The sequence below is a fragment of the Neophocaena asiaeorientalis genome, unplaced genomic scaffold, assembly GCF_003031525.2.
Source record: "Neophocaena asiaeorientalis asiaeorientalis breed wild unplaced genomic scaffold, Neophocaena_asiaeorientalis_V1.1 scaffold426, whole genome shotgun sequence".
NCBI lineage: Eukaryota > Metazoa > Chordata > Mammalia > Artiodactyla > Phocoenidae > Neophocaena > Neophocaena asiaeorientalis.
This window is the reverse complement of record NW_020185323.1, coordinates 752822-768568: the sequence shown is the minus strand read 5'-3', so window position 1 is coordinate 768568 and position 15747 is coordinate 752822.

Genomic DNA, 15747 nt, shown 5'->3' with positions numbered 1-15747 from the left:
AGAAGAAGAAGAAGAAGAAGAAAGTCTAAATAAAATAAATTGGTCGAATAAAAGGAACCCATGGGAAAGGGTAAATTCATATTGCCATGGTTGGATTTTCTCAGAAACGTTCCCAGATTTAAAACTACAGCTGTACTACATGTAAAACAATGAAATTAGAATACTCCCTAACACCATACACAAAAATAAACTCAAAATGTATTAAAGACCTAAATTTAAGGCCGGATACTATAAGACTCTTAGAGGAAAACATAGGCAGAACACTCTTTGTTATAAATCACGGCAAGATCCTTTTTGAACCACCTTCTAAAAATAATGGAAATAAAATAAAAAATAAACAAATGGGACCTAATGAAACTTAAGAGCTTTTGCACAGTAAAGGAAACCATAAACAAGACAAAAAGACAACCTTCAGAATGGGCGAAAATATTTACAAATGAAGCAACTGACAAGGGATTAATCTCCAAAATATACAAACAATTTATGCAGCTCAATATCAAAAAAACAAAACACAGCCCAATCGAAAAATGGGTCAAAGATCTAAATAGACATTTCTCCAAAGAAGACATACAGATGGCCAACAAACACATGAAAAGATGCTCAACATCACTATTTACTAGAGAAATGCAAATCAAAACTCCAATGAGGTATCACCTCACACTGGTCAGAATGGCCATCATCAAAAAATCTACAAACAATAAATGCTAGAGAGGGTGTGGAGAAAAGGAAACCTTCCTACACTGTTGGTGGAAATGTAAATTGGTACAGCCACTATGGAGAACAGTATGGAGGTCCCTTAAAAAAATAAAAATAGAGCTACCATATGATCCAGCAATCCCATTCCTTGGCATATATTCGGAGAAAATCATAATTTGAAAGGATGCATGCACCCCGACGTTCATTGCAGCACTATTTACAATAGCCAGGACATGGAAGCAACCTAAAAGTTCATCAACAGAGGAATGGATAAAGAAGATGTGATACATATATACAATTGAATACTACTCAGCCATAAAAAGGAATGAAATAATGCCATTTGTAGCTACATGGACGGACCTAGAGACTGTCATACAGAGTGAGGTAGGTCAGAAAGAGGAAGACAAATATCGTATGATATTGTTTATATGTGGACTCTAGAGAAATGGTACAGATGAACTTATTTGCAAAGCAGAAATAGAGTCACACATGTAGAAAACAAACTTATGGTTACCAGGGGTGGAAGCGGGATGGGATGAATTGGGAGATTGGGATTGACATATATACACTGCTATATATAAAATGGAAAACTAATGAGAACCTACTGTATAGCACGAGGAACTCTACTCAATGCTCTGTGGTGACCTAAATGGGAAAGGAATATAAAAAAGAGTGGATATGTGTATATGTATAACTGATTCACCTTGGTGTGCAGCAGAAACTAACACAACATTGTAAAGCAACTATACTCCACTAAAAATTAATTAAAAAAATAAGAAAATAGAGAGTGGACAGAAAAAGAAAAAGAACTATAGCTGTCAACCCCTATAGTTACTGACAGCAATTTACTTTTTAAATGATAAAAAAAAGGGCTCCGTGGAAATACCTAAAAGGAGAAAGGTAGAAGTGAATGAGTTCAATAAAAATATGGAAATCCATTTTAAAGATGCCAGAGGCAAGGTTTGGGTACAGAAAAATAATGAAAGCATGCAAACATATTACAGAATAACAGAGCTCTTGTCACTTTCCTGCCTCCTTGTGGTAATTATCCTGAAAGGTCAGAGAAGAGTTTTCTTGACTATACGAACTAATGTAAGGCAATAAATGCTGTTTGAAAGGCAGTTGAGGGTCCTGGAGAACAATACGTGTGAGTCAGCAGGTCCTGGAGAGGGCAGAGCAGGCCACAGGAGCTCACTCCTCAGGACCTTTCCTCCTGCCCTGCTCAGGAAATCTGAAAAAAGCCCAGTAGACTTGCCTTGCTGGCCTCACTTCTGTAGCCTCCAAACCCCACAGTCCACCTCTCCTGGCAATCAGGCCCCTTTCCTCTGCACTTTGATGGAAAGTCTCTGGCCAAGGTCACCAAAGATTCCCCATAATGCCACCAAATCCCCCAGTCCTCACACAATCCTTGGGTGGGTGATGCACTGCTGACCACCCCCAGATCTTCGCCAGCCTCCACTTCCTCAACTGTTCCTTTCCCGGTTTTGCCTCAGCATCTCTGACTGAAGCCACTCAGGTGTCTCCAGCAGTTCCCTCTTTCCTACGTGCCCCTTAAATGTGGTTGGTCCCAGGGTCCCCTAAAAGGTTTGTCTGTTTGTTCTCATGGCTTCCACTACCATTTCCGGGCTGAAGACAGCTATACCAGTGCCTGGTTCTGGTCTCCATCTTGCCCAGCCCAGCCAAGCATTTCTCTTTTTTTCTTTTTTATAAATTTACAAATTTATTTATTTATCTATCTATTTATTTATTTAGGGCTGGTCCATACCCACCATCTACTTCCTTTTTTCAGGATCCTGCAGTCCAAGAAACTATCCCTGTGCCCTAAATCACCCCAGGGCTACGTACCAGACAACTAGGGACCATCCTTACAGCCCAGAGCCTGCCCAAATTATTCAAACTATTCAATAATAAGCCTGCTCTGTTTGTCTACCCTGCCTTGCTCATTCCTTTTCACAAAAAACACAATAAAGGCTCTTGCTTACATTTCCCGCTCACTCTTTTTGCCTCCTGACTGACTCTGGTGCTTCCCCATGTGGCCCTGCATGATGTGGAGTGCATCCTGATTCTAGGGAGCTGTGAGTAAGAACTTATTCCTTCATGGCAGTCATTTCCATGTCTGCATGTCTTACCACACTTGAGTAAAACAAATCCCAGGAACATTTTAAAATGCAGGGCCTTGGAACTTCCCTGGCGGCCCAGTGGTTAGGGCTCTGTGCTTCCACAGCAGGGGCATGGGTACAATCCCTGGTTGGGGAACTAAGATCTTGGCATGCTGCATGGTGTGGCCAAAAAGAAAAAAAATAAATAAATGAAACAATAATAAAATACAGGGCCTGTGAAGCTTCTGCTCAGATTTTTACAGCCCAGAATGTCTGACTAAGAAACCTCAGCTAAACTGAACTGGTAAATGTCTTCCCTTTGCTTAACAAAGTAACACAAGGAAGGTATTAAAAGCAAGAACAGGGGCTTCCCTGGTGGCGCAGTGGTTGAGAGTCCGCCTGCCGATGCAGGGGACACGGGTTCGTGCCCCGGTCCAGGAAGATCCCACGTGCCGCGGAACAGCTAGGCCCGTGAGCCGTGGCCGCTGAGCCTGTGCATCTGGAGCCTGTGCTCCGCAACGGGAGAGGCCACAACAGTGAGAGGCCCACGTACCACAAACAAACAAACAAACAACAAAAAAAGCAAGAACACTTTGGGAACGTTCTGTTTGGACGAGTGTAGTGACAAGTGTTGAAGGTTTGCTCCAAGGGGGCTTCTCTTTCCTTTTTTTGAAGATGTTTGAAATGCTTAAGAGAATTTGATCTACTAAATTTTAGGGAAGTTTTTCACACTAGATTTGTGAATCTGCCTTTGTAAATGTGAGAGAATCAAATGCATTAACTTTGTAAATGTAGCTTGAAATATCTAAGGTAATTCGAGTAATTAAAGTTGAAACTGGTGTTAAATATTGAGGAGAATTTGATATGTCAAATTTATGAAATAAGCGCACATTAATCAAATAATTTAAGTGATGGTTCTTTTTCTTATACAAAAATCGCTAAGGTTATAAATATAACTTATAAGTTGAGCTTAAAAGCTTAAAAATATAGGTTTTTATATTTATTACTTTGATAAATTTAATAGTTAGACACAAGTAACTATAAGAATATTTTTCTGTGCATGAAAGCTCTTTGCACAGAATAATCGGTAACACAAAAATTTTCAAAGGCTTCACAATGCACCTAAAATCAAGTCTAAAATCCTTAGCACAGTGCAAAGTTCCTGGAGAGGCAAGTCAACTGCTGCACCCCTTTCCTTGTCATCCCCATGCTTCTCCATCCTCTGCCTCACTTCCCAAACCTAGTCTCTGGGGCTACCTATTGCTGGCTGCCAGCTGCCCTACCCCCTATACATGCCGGGGCCATCTTAACCTTCCTCCCCATCTGGCTCTCTCCTGCCCTTCCTTCAAGTCCCAGCTTGAATGTCTCTTCCAACCAAGCCCCTTCTGAAACAAACTCGTATGATATTCTGTACTTGGCAAGTAAAAATCCACATTAGAATTCCCACCTATGTATTAATTGCTTTGGGCTCCCTTGGACGCTCAGGGGCTACTTCTTGGGCAGAAACAACCTCCTCCGAGTGGTACCGTTTGGCCAGGTCCCCAATAGGTGTTTTCTAAAGCAACAAGCAAGTTCCTTGTCTTTTGAAATTCAGTAAGAAGGCCACAGGTGACACTTCAGACCCCGGGACGAATCCCCAACCACTGATGTTTGAGGCAAGGGAATGCGAGTCCTCTGCCTCATATGACCACACCCTCCCAATGCAACGTCCCCCTACCCAGTCTTTCATCTGCTGCAAAGTTTTGGTCAAATCTCTTCTCTTCATCTATGAAAGATATCTGATGATTAGCAGGGCCATAATATTCTAAAGAAATGGAAATGGTACAATTGTATAGAAAAGAAAGAGAAAGAGAACCTTGACTCTTCACTCCATTCACACACAAAAAACTTTTGGGGGATGTATTATAAACATAAATGTAAAACCTAGAACTATAAAGCTTCCAGAAGAGGACCTAAGAGGATATTTTCACCACTTTGGGACAGGCAGATTTCACACATAGGACAGAAAGAGCCTTAACCACAAAGGTTTGGGGTTGTTTAGGTTGTTTATTTAAATAGTGTTTATTCTGCCACACTGGTAAGTGTTATATGATATACTTGCCAAGCTGATATTTGAAATTCGATATTTGATACAGCCCCTTTCATTTCTAAAAACCCCAAATCTTAAAAAGTTCATACTTATTAACATCACCAGAGATGTTATCCTAGTGGATCCTGGATCAGAGGGAAAAAAATATTGTTATAAAGGATACCATTCAGATAACTGCTGAAATTTGAGCATGGAGTGTAAAATTTTACTCAGGTCATGTAAGAGAATGTCCTTATTCTTATGAAATGCATGATGAAATATTTAGGAATATAGGGATATTTATATGCCATTTACTTTCATATGATTCAGGGAAAAAATACATATGACAGAAAGAGTGAGAGAGAGAGAGAGACAGAAGCAGAGAGCGACAGTGAGCAAATGTGGCAAAATATTAACAACTGAGGAATCTAGGTAAACAGCATATGAGCGTTTTTTGTACTTTTCTTGCAACTCTTCTGTAAGCTAGAATTTGTTTTTTTTTTTAATTTTAAGAACTAAAAAAAAAAAAGTTCTTGCTGAAATTGAATTGAATCCTGTCTCCCAAAGACTCCCATCTCTTTGGATCTAATTCTGTCCCTTATGTGATCTTTCTGGACAGACTGATGTTTTTCCACTATGATAGCATTTCAGACATCAGAATGATGGTATCACGACTCTCCCCAACTTTTTCTCACCCGGTAATCTGGATGGGAACTTCACTTCCTTCCTGACCTTTACCCCGCCCTGCTCCCTAGATCTTCTTTCTGCTCCACTCAGGGCAGATATAAACACACACGTACACACACACAAACACGCATACCCACAAGTATCTATACTAAGTGTGGCGTCCTACTTTGGGAACCTCTGTCAGCTCCCACATGTGCAGAGCCGTCCATGGGAATGCACAAGGAGTTATTTTCTTCCCTGCATAAAAAACCTCAACAATGTCAAAGGTTTCTCAATGCGACCGTGACACAGCCTGTCACCCGCTGCATTGGCAAAGAAAAACTGGAGCGCGAAGTATTGTCTCTTTTGGCAGGACTATGAGACAAATGGAGCCTCAGGAACTCACAATGTGTGGAAAAGAGAAGAAATGACATAAAAGCCTGCCGTAGAAAGGTTGCTATGGTGTGATGTGTTTTTTCCCCCACCCCTCTTTTCAGAGCCAGAAAAAAAATGAATGATGGTAGGTTTCACCAGTTCTTTCTTAAGTGAATGAATGAGGCTTTCCCGAAGAAAACTGTCTCACAACATGAATGGCTCCATCACACAATCTGGCGACACAATCAGACATTAGAAACCCAGATCGTTATAAGCTCTAGCCAATGCACAAAGACACAAGATGAATCTGAATTCTGAGGATGTATATTCACATTTAAAGTATTGACTGATGGCATGGATTGCGTGAGACCTGCCTAGAGTAGTCCGGTACATTTAGCATGACCAAAACCTTGCTATAGAAATGAACACCCCGGAAATGTATTGTTACCAAGATACCTCAAAACGTGTTTGCGAGGGTGTTCCCAGGGCCTGGCAAAGGAGGTTTGAAATACAGCCAGATTCTTGAGGTCCCTTCCACCTCCTTGATTCTGAGCATGAAGGGTTCTTGCAGACTCTGTGTTAACAGTAGAACATGAGCACCATCTAAAGGCTACATACCAGATGTCTTGCCAGTGTGAATGTTGCTCGAAATGCTGTTTGCTGTGATATATAATGCTTTGGGGGATTGACGCTGAAAAATTTTGCCTACCTAGAATGACGCAGTGGGCCACTACCACATGCTGTATGTCTGGGATGGTTATATTTCTGGAGAGGTACATGTTATCTGTAGTGCTTGCCTGTTTGAAAGAGTAGGCCATGGTTGGTTTGTTTTTTTAAATTTTTTATTGAAATATAGTTGATTTACAATGTTGTGTCAGTTTCAGGTGTACATATATATATATATAAACATATATATATTTTTACATTCTCTTCCCTTTAAGGTTATTACAAGATATTGAGTAGAGTTCCCTGTGCTGTACAGTAGGTCCTTGTCATTTATCTGCTTTATATATAGTAGTGTGTATACTTTAATCCCAAACTCCTAATTTACCCCTCTCCCCCCTTCCCAAGAGTAGGCCATGTTTATCAGAAGCTCTATTGGCTGAGTTTTACCCAAATCCTTTGTATTCAAAGCCAAGTGAAGTCTGACTTAAAGTTTCTTTGGGACGTTTCCAGGGCCCCGGTGGTAAGCTGGAGTCCCCAGATTACCTAGAAGTTACTAAGGACCTATTAGAAATAGGAGCTGGTCTTAAAAAGACTTGAGTGGTAGGAGGTTTTTAAAATAGATTGACCTTAGATCCTGACCCTCTGACACAGTCCTCCAATGCGAACGTGACTTCTGAGGGTCAAACCTTGGTGTGTGCGGGGACAGAGAATGGATATGGAGCAAAAAGAAAAAGAATCTTAAGCTCAGTAGACAGAAATCTGTGGTTAGTTTGCCTCTGCCCCTTACTGGTTGTGAGACTCAGGGCAAATCACTCAAGCTCTCTAAGCTTTGGTTTTCCTGTCTGTAAAATGCACCTAACAACCAAGTTGTTGAGAGGATTAAATTAGAGATTGTACTCATCGTGTCTAGCCCAATACTGGATGCAGCATAAATATTCCACGAATGATGTCATGGGCTTATTATTTTCAAATCAGACTCTCCTGTTTGAGGCAACACAGTGAACAAAGAAAGGCTTAAGGATCTCGTGCATTAGCACGGGGCCCCAGCAGTAGATTCGGAGTCTCAGATCTAACAATGCCCACCAGGTTCCTCTGACACACAGCCCAGGCTCTTGCTTTTGTCTTTCAAAATGGCCTCTCTGCTCAGCGCTTCCTTAGCGTCTGCCATCGGCTCTGCCTTTCCCCTGCACGATCTTGCTTCTGCTTTTAGCACAGGTGGTTTTGTTGTCAGGGTATTTGAAGTTTTCCTTTGATGGCCCTGCAAGTAACCAACTTAATTACAAATGAACACTCTGCCTAAAAGCCTGTATCGCTCCGCTCTCTTTTTTCCTCAGACACCTCTGGCATATAGCCAGGGCCTCGATACACAAAAGCAAAGGGTTGGCTGACCCACCCTCCCACCACTGAACGACCCCCATCCCTTCCCATCCATCTGCTGCTTGCTGCCTTTGTTAGAAGGGAAAAGAGGAAGAGTGAGCTAGGAGGAAAGGATCATGAAAATGTAATACATTTTTCATGAAATGTAACATGTTTAACCTTTTTAAAAAAAGTTCTCAAAATGAATGATGTATTAGCAGCGATTCATTCTGTTCCGAGTTGGGTCAAATCAATATTTTAATGAGCTTACTTCTATTTTTTTCTTTTTTTAAATTAATTTTTATTGGACTGTAGTTGATTTACAATGTTGTGTTAATTTCTGCTGTACAGCAAAGTGAATCATTTATACATATACATCTATCCACTCTTTTTTAGATTCTTTTCCCATATGGATCATCACAGAGTATTCGGTAGAGGTCCCTGTGCTATACAGTAGGTTGAGCTCACTTCTATTTTTAATCACTTATATACAATATCACCCATGTACAACTCTTAAAAGAAGAAAAGGAAACATGGATAAACTCAATAAGTAAAAATATCAGGTTTCTCAGTGGTGAAAGTACAACAGAAACAGACCGTTTCGAAATTCCTTTACCTTGAGAATAGGTAAGTGTTAGAGCAAGGCTCTGTGTATGTGTGTGTGTGTGTGTGTGTGTGTGTGTGTGTGTGTGTGTAAAGGATATTCATGATATGGGAAGAGATCTTCATAATCTGGTCTACAAAACTGAGTATTGGAAAACGTGACTCACTCTGGATCACACAGCTGGTTGGTGGTGGAGCCAGGAATGCATTTGGGGTTCCTGACTCCTAGGATGTTGTGGAGCAAAGCCACGTGGACGGTAAAGTCTCTTAAATGTCCAAGTAACTATTGCTTGTGAGGTTCTCAACCAGTTCAACCATAGTTTGTTGCCTCAACCTCTTTGATCTTGTCCTTAGACTTGTCCACCATATTTGCCCTTTTTTTCACAGGGATTTCAGTACATATATTTCCAAAATAATGTGTGGTTGGAATTGACATGCACTGTGACTATAAAATAAGCACCAGATTTCAAAGACTTGGTGTGACAAAAAGAATGTGAATGATCTCAGTAATAAATTTTCATATCGATGACATGTTGAAATGATAATATTTGGGATAGATTCGATGGAGTAAAATACGTTGTTAAAATTAATTTTACCTGTTTAAAAATTTTTTTTAGTGTGGCTACTAGGAAATTAAAAATGATTTATGTGTAAAAAAAAAAAAATGATTTATGTGGGGAATTCCCTGGCGGTCCAGCGGTTAAGACTCTGTGCTTCCAATGCAGGGAGCATGGGTTTGATCCCTGGTCAGGGAACTAAGATGCCATGTGGTGTGGCCAGAAAAAACCCAAACAAACAAAAATGATTTACGTGGCTCACATTACAGCTTCAGTCATATAGAATTGTAATTTTCCAATTTTAATTAGATATTCTACTCTTTGCTCAAATCCAATATTTGCAACAAAAGTTTCTGGCTCTGGGTAAATGACTACTGTTTTGGCAAAATAGAAATTAATGCAAGAGATAGATGATTTAGATATATTAAGCTGTGCTAATCAATAATTGTGCTGTTTTGGGAAAATGTATAAATTGTGATAATCCGTAGTTGTACTATTCTGGAAAAGTAGAAATTAATGTAAGGAATAAATGATTTAGATGCGTTAATTTGTACTATTTAATATAATCCTCCCTTCCTTGTGGTGGAACATATAGTCCCTGACTCTCTGGTGTCCTTAAATTTAAATTTAAATTTAACCAAAAATGTGCCTTCATGAAGTTCTTCCAGCAGGCCACTACTCAGAACATACTTCAGAATAGGCTCGTTAACTCACAGCTGCAAGAGTTATTATTAAAGGGGGGTGTGAAGCAGGGGGAGAGAAGACAGGGTTTTTGAGAATAATTGAATGATGGGAGGAAGAGAAGGCTGTACACTATTTTAGAATAAATTAATTTCCAAGAAAAATATTTAAAAACTTGCACATTTCATTGCTTTAGTTGTTTTCATCTAAGCCTGATTCATGCATGGAGGAGGGCAAATAAAATGATCTAATAAGTGTCTTCTGCCACTAGAATGAATGTAATTTGAAGGCAGAATACACAAACTAAAAATTAAGTTGTAAAATAACAACCAGTTCTGATTTATTTCTACTAATTTAGTACTATAACCTTAAAAATGAAAACTTTTTACCGTATAGTAATATAACAAGAAATGTTAAAAATGCGTAAATTTTTGCTGGGGAAAATTATGGATAAGAATAACGTTCGGCTTAACCAAAGCTCTATTAGAGAAGTTACAACTTGTTTGAACTCTGAATGCATAATGCAAATGGTTGCTAATACTCATGAGTGCTACTCAGTGCCAGGCACGGTTCTGGGTTTCTACACATCATGTATTAACTCATTTAATCCTCATAATAGAACCATGAAGTCTGTACGTAGACTCACCCTATCTTACAGATGGGAAATCCAAGGCACAGAAAGGCCCAATAGCTTGCCCAGGAGTCACATGGCTAATAAACAGCCGAGCAAGGGTGTGAATTCAGGCAGCCTGGCCCCAGAGTTCATGCTCTTAACATGCAGTGATATGTGTGTTGAGCACTATGAATTAGCGGGTAAAAGTGGGCAAAGAGTTATTAAGAAAGTCTTAGAATGTTGGTTTCAAGAACAATCATGAAAAATTCATTTTCGTGGTTCATGAGAGACTGTCATGCAAGAAGAATCAAGAATAGAGCATTGGCCAATGGCGTGAGCATTGGTCGAAAAGTCAGGAGACACAACATCAAAAACCTCTATAGAATAAGAGAGCTGGATGACATGCCTTCCATGTTCCTTTTTCGGACCAATGATTCCGTTAGCTATGGTTTCTCATGGCTTCTTCCGATGACAGTTACCTAAAAAGTCATGAATCACGAATGAAGCTGTGTAGCTTAATAAGGGCAGGCAAAGGATACTCTTCCTATGTGAAGAGGAAATAATTGGATGGTAGTGTTATAGAAAAAACACACTGCTGGTGTAGAACAAAATTGAAGAGGACACATTGTTAAGAATTTAGTTACTTAAAACCATATGCAGGGGGCTTCCCTGGTGGCACAGTGGTTAGGAATCCAACTGCTAATGCAGGGGACACAGGTTTGAGCCCTGCTCCAGGAAGATCCCGCATGCCGTGGAGCAATTAAGCCAGTGCGCCACAACTATTGAGCCTGCGCTCTAGAGCCCACGAGCCCCAACTACTGAAGCCCGCACGCCTAGAGTCCGTGCTCCACAACAGGAGAAGCCACCGCAGTGAGAAGCCCACGTAGTGCAACGAAGAGTAGCCCCTGCTCTCCGCAACTAGAGAAAGCCCGCGCACAGCAGTGAAGACCCAACACAGCCAAAAATAATAAATAAATAACCCAAAACATATGCAGGGTTTGGAATGTCAGCTCTTAGAAGGAAAGATCTTTGCCTCTTTAAGTTTATTTCCACTGCACGTATACACGGACAGTTACTTTATATACACTTTGCGATTATGATGGCAATATTAGGTTTGGTGATCATTTTGAAGATAATGAAGAATTCTAGGATACCAAAAAAGAAAGTCCGAGTGATTAGAAACCATAAGAATTTATTCATACTATCTGTGAAGTGGGGATAATATTAACCTCAAGGTCTGTTGGGAGGATTAAATGAGATAAAGCAGAGAAAAGTGCTAAGCACAATGCCTGCTTCATTACACTCTGCTAATCAAGGTTAAAAATGATGATGACGCCGATGACGACAGTGATGAGGGCAGCCACGATGATGACAATGACACGCCACACAAGTCAAACTGTTCCAAGGGAGCCATGTCTAACTCTGAACAATTTTAAAATAAACCATTCAATTTACCATGTATGTGTAACACTAGGATATTGAAGCTATTCAAAAGATTACAGCCAAATACAAAAGGGTTTTAAACTCACAAGCACAGCTTTGGTTTCATATATAATTTGAAACGTATTTACTTTCTGCAGAAGTTTGTATTTGAACAGTACATTCTCTAAAGTTCTATTGGGTCAAGGCCCTGTATGCTTTGTGTCAACAAGCTCTTCACATTCCGGAATCGTAGTTTACTAACGAGAACTGACAGATACCAACAGAAGATGGTTTGGTGGTCTTTTCCTTCTGTCTTCAATCTTTAGAAAAAAGAAAAAGAAGGTGTTTGGGAATCGCAAAGAAAGCACAGACTTTAAGATCAGAAGACGACCTCTGGTTTCTTATCCATGAGATTTTTGTAATAATTAACTTACCTCATAAGGATGAGATACCATCTGTGCAAGTGCTGTACCAATATAATGTTATTATAGAAAGTCACAGCTCCTTACTTTTAAAATGGCCACCTTAAAACCAAGCACACAAGATTGCCGGCTTTGTGGGTTATCTCTGTATGTCACCAGTGCACTTATCATAGTCATCTCTCACCCTCCCTAGGTTGTGCACATATGAAAATCAAAGTTATGGCTTTTTCACCACAGTATCTCCAGCATCTAGCATTCTAGTTGACACATAGTAGGTGCTGGTACATATGTTTAAGCTATGCATTTAGAGGAAGCAGAAACATTGATTTGAACCCTAAATATTATTGGCCACTTAAGAAGACAAGATGGCATAGATGTAATAGCTTCCTTTTACAGGTCAATAAAATATGTAAAAGTCACTGTTGCAGGTTTGGTTCCCAAGAGTCAGAGGCTGAGATGGAACTTGCGATGCAGGGTATTTATTAGGGATCAGCACCTGTGGAACACAAGGAGGGAAGCAAGTGCGGGCAGGAAGAGAGGTAGAGCTGACACGCCTCAGCCAACCCAGTTGGATGGCTCTGGAGAGAGAATCGCCCGCTAGAGCTGTCTTTCATCAGACTAAGATAGCCAGCCTCTTATTACCCCACCTACATATCAGTCACTGAATGTGAGAGCCACCCCTGGAAGAGGTGAACAGATTTTAAATGTTCTGTCTACCACGTGAGAAGATGGCATTAATATTTGAGGGCACAGCGCGTCTCTAATCAATGAGAAATTTGGAATTACGTTCATAATTGAGTTAAAGAAATGACCCATGTTTTCATAGATTTATGGTAGGATATACCAAAATATTTCATTAATATAGCGAAGACTTACGGGCAAACATTGATTTGTTGGCATATGATGTCATTTTCTCATGAACTATTGTCCTTCAGCAAGTAGTTGCTGGGTACCTGTTAGCACACTGAAACAGGCTTAGTAATGCCTGTTTCAATGTGCAAATAGTCCTCCTGGGGTGTAATGACACAGCTATGGGCAGAACCTCTCTTCCCAGATCCAAGCCTCTCCATTATTCTAGCTCTGGAAGGGAATGGGCTTGTCTGTCTACCAGGATGTGGCTCTGCCCTGGGGTCATGAAGAAGGCAGCATAAGCAGGATATGGCTTCCCTTTCCCATCTAAGCCTTCCCAAACCCCTTTCCCCCAGGCATTTGGCATGCCATCTTGGGTAGCTCTCTTGCTCGAGTGTGTATGTTTCAACGGGGCCTGAAGAAGCGACCGAAAGCAAATCTGTACCTTAATTTCTCCAACGTCACAAAGAAGAAATCAAACAGTTCCCCAGTCATAATGTGTAGGCGTCCTATTCTACCTAATACAAAATAATGTGTTGAGTGGATTAGCAAACACTTGAGTTTAGCAGAAAGCCAACCGCTATTTCCTCAGGACCAGGCGTGGTTGATTTGTCCTTCATTCTAAACTTCTGGGGAAAGTTCAGGAGGTTACGTGAATAAAACCGAAGTGATTGGTCTGGGAAACTGAGATCCCAAGAAAATCAGTTCAGCCCATAAACTTCTCCATTTTCCACTATACTATTAACTCATTATTATTAAATGCTTATGAATTATGAGGGCAAGATCAGTTTACAAGAGGCTTGCCCTGCACCATTGTGGATTATCACACAGAGTTTTAAGATGTAAGCTACTGAGATTATAAGATATTTTAATTTCCCTTTATTCATGCAGAGCAAATGGGGAAGACATTCCTTAGGCATTCCACGAGTAGTGTTCTTAAATGATCAATGTTTTCATTTGGTTCTCTCTCAATCCTTAGGGGTAGACATTAACATAAGGCTAAATATGTTTAATTTTTGAAAGATATAATGCAAATTCCATAGTAACTTAATATCCAATAATGTCTAAATTCTCTCAGTTCCCAGGGCTATTTTTAGGTCTTTAGGAAAACTATAACTCTTTTTCCTCCTTCTCAGCCTTGATATGCCCCCATTAAATTATTTTCTAAAATAAATTTATTTACTTATTTTTGGCTGCTTTGGGTCTTCGTTGCTGGGCGCAGGCTTTCTCTAGTTGTGGTGAGCAGGGGCTACTCTTCGTTGCAGTGCGTGGGCTTCTCATTGCGGTGGCTTCTCTTGCGGAGCACAGGCTCTAGGCGCATGGGCTTCAGTAGTCGTGGTGCATGGGCTTAGCTGCTCCGCGGCACGTGGGATCTTCCTGGACCAGGGGATCAAACCCGTGTCCCCTGCATTGGCAGGCAGATTCTCAACCACTGCGTCATCAGGGAAGCCCTGCCCCCATTAAATTTTACTCTCTCTCTCACTGTACCCTTTTCCAGTCCATTCACCATAATCAGCATACAAGATCCTGAGAAAAGCGGGGCTCCTTTCACTGGCAAGGGGAAGGGAAGAACCCATGGCTGCAGAGAGCAGGAAGTCTGGGCTCCAGTTCCAAAGCCAAGATGACGTGTGTGACTCTGGGCAAGTTCCTGGGTTTCTGCAGGTCTACATTTGCTCATCTATTTAGCGAGAGAGGAGAATGGAAGCTTTTTAATGGCCCTCCCAATGCCACCATTCTATGATTCTCTAATGTTCCAAGCATATTCTACTTTTTGCCATGGGGGAAACTTTGACAATAGACCACATAAAAGAATTTGAAGGGAACACTTTCTATGGCTTCAAGAGAATTTGGAACATAATGACTCATATAACTGCCCCCTCCAATCCCAAATTGGTAGTAAGGAAATAAAGACTGGAGTTTGGGACATATGACTCTCAAAGCAAATTGAGTTTTCAAAGCCAGGAAGAGATATTTTAAGACTAGAAGTATTATTTTCGCTTTTCGATTAGTGACATGAAAGAATAGCTATAAATGTGACCAGCAGTTAATACTTTCATTATTGGTTAAGAACTATAACCATTTAACTTTAGGTATTAAATTTAATTCTTTTTTTATAGCAAAATTTCTCTTCATATAATGGTCCAAATTACCATTTCACATTTGCCTTCAGAATGGGGAGAACTTCCAATTTAGCGGACCGGCTGGCTCTGTCACTATGAAGGTTAAGATCAAGGTCAAGATTTAATAGTATTAGTTTCATTGTGTTCCAAAGCCACAGATATAAATTTAATCCCAGAGATGATGGTGTGTGAATTAATTTCCCACAGGTTGGCTGTACTAACAGTGGGGTGCACCATCACCTCTGGTGAACCAAGACAGCATGGTGTCAGGGTTGCCTTGGAAACTGAGTTGCCAGTCTGGGTTAGTGTTGAGATGCCTGCAGTGGATATAGCACTATGCTAGCACCATGAGTATTCTTGTAAATGCTCGTGCGTACCATTGGCCCTGGATCACTGGACGGTCAATGACACAGAGACCATTGTTTGTGAACTATTTGTTTTCCTTCTGGTTCTTCAGAGAATATTTCTTCTGAGAATAGTGGCTAAGGGAGCCAGAATGCATCAGATTTTGTGCTCATTCAGCAAGCTAAATTCTGAGACTAAAGGCAAAATTT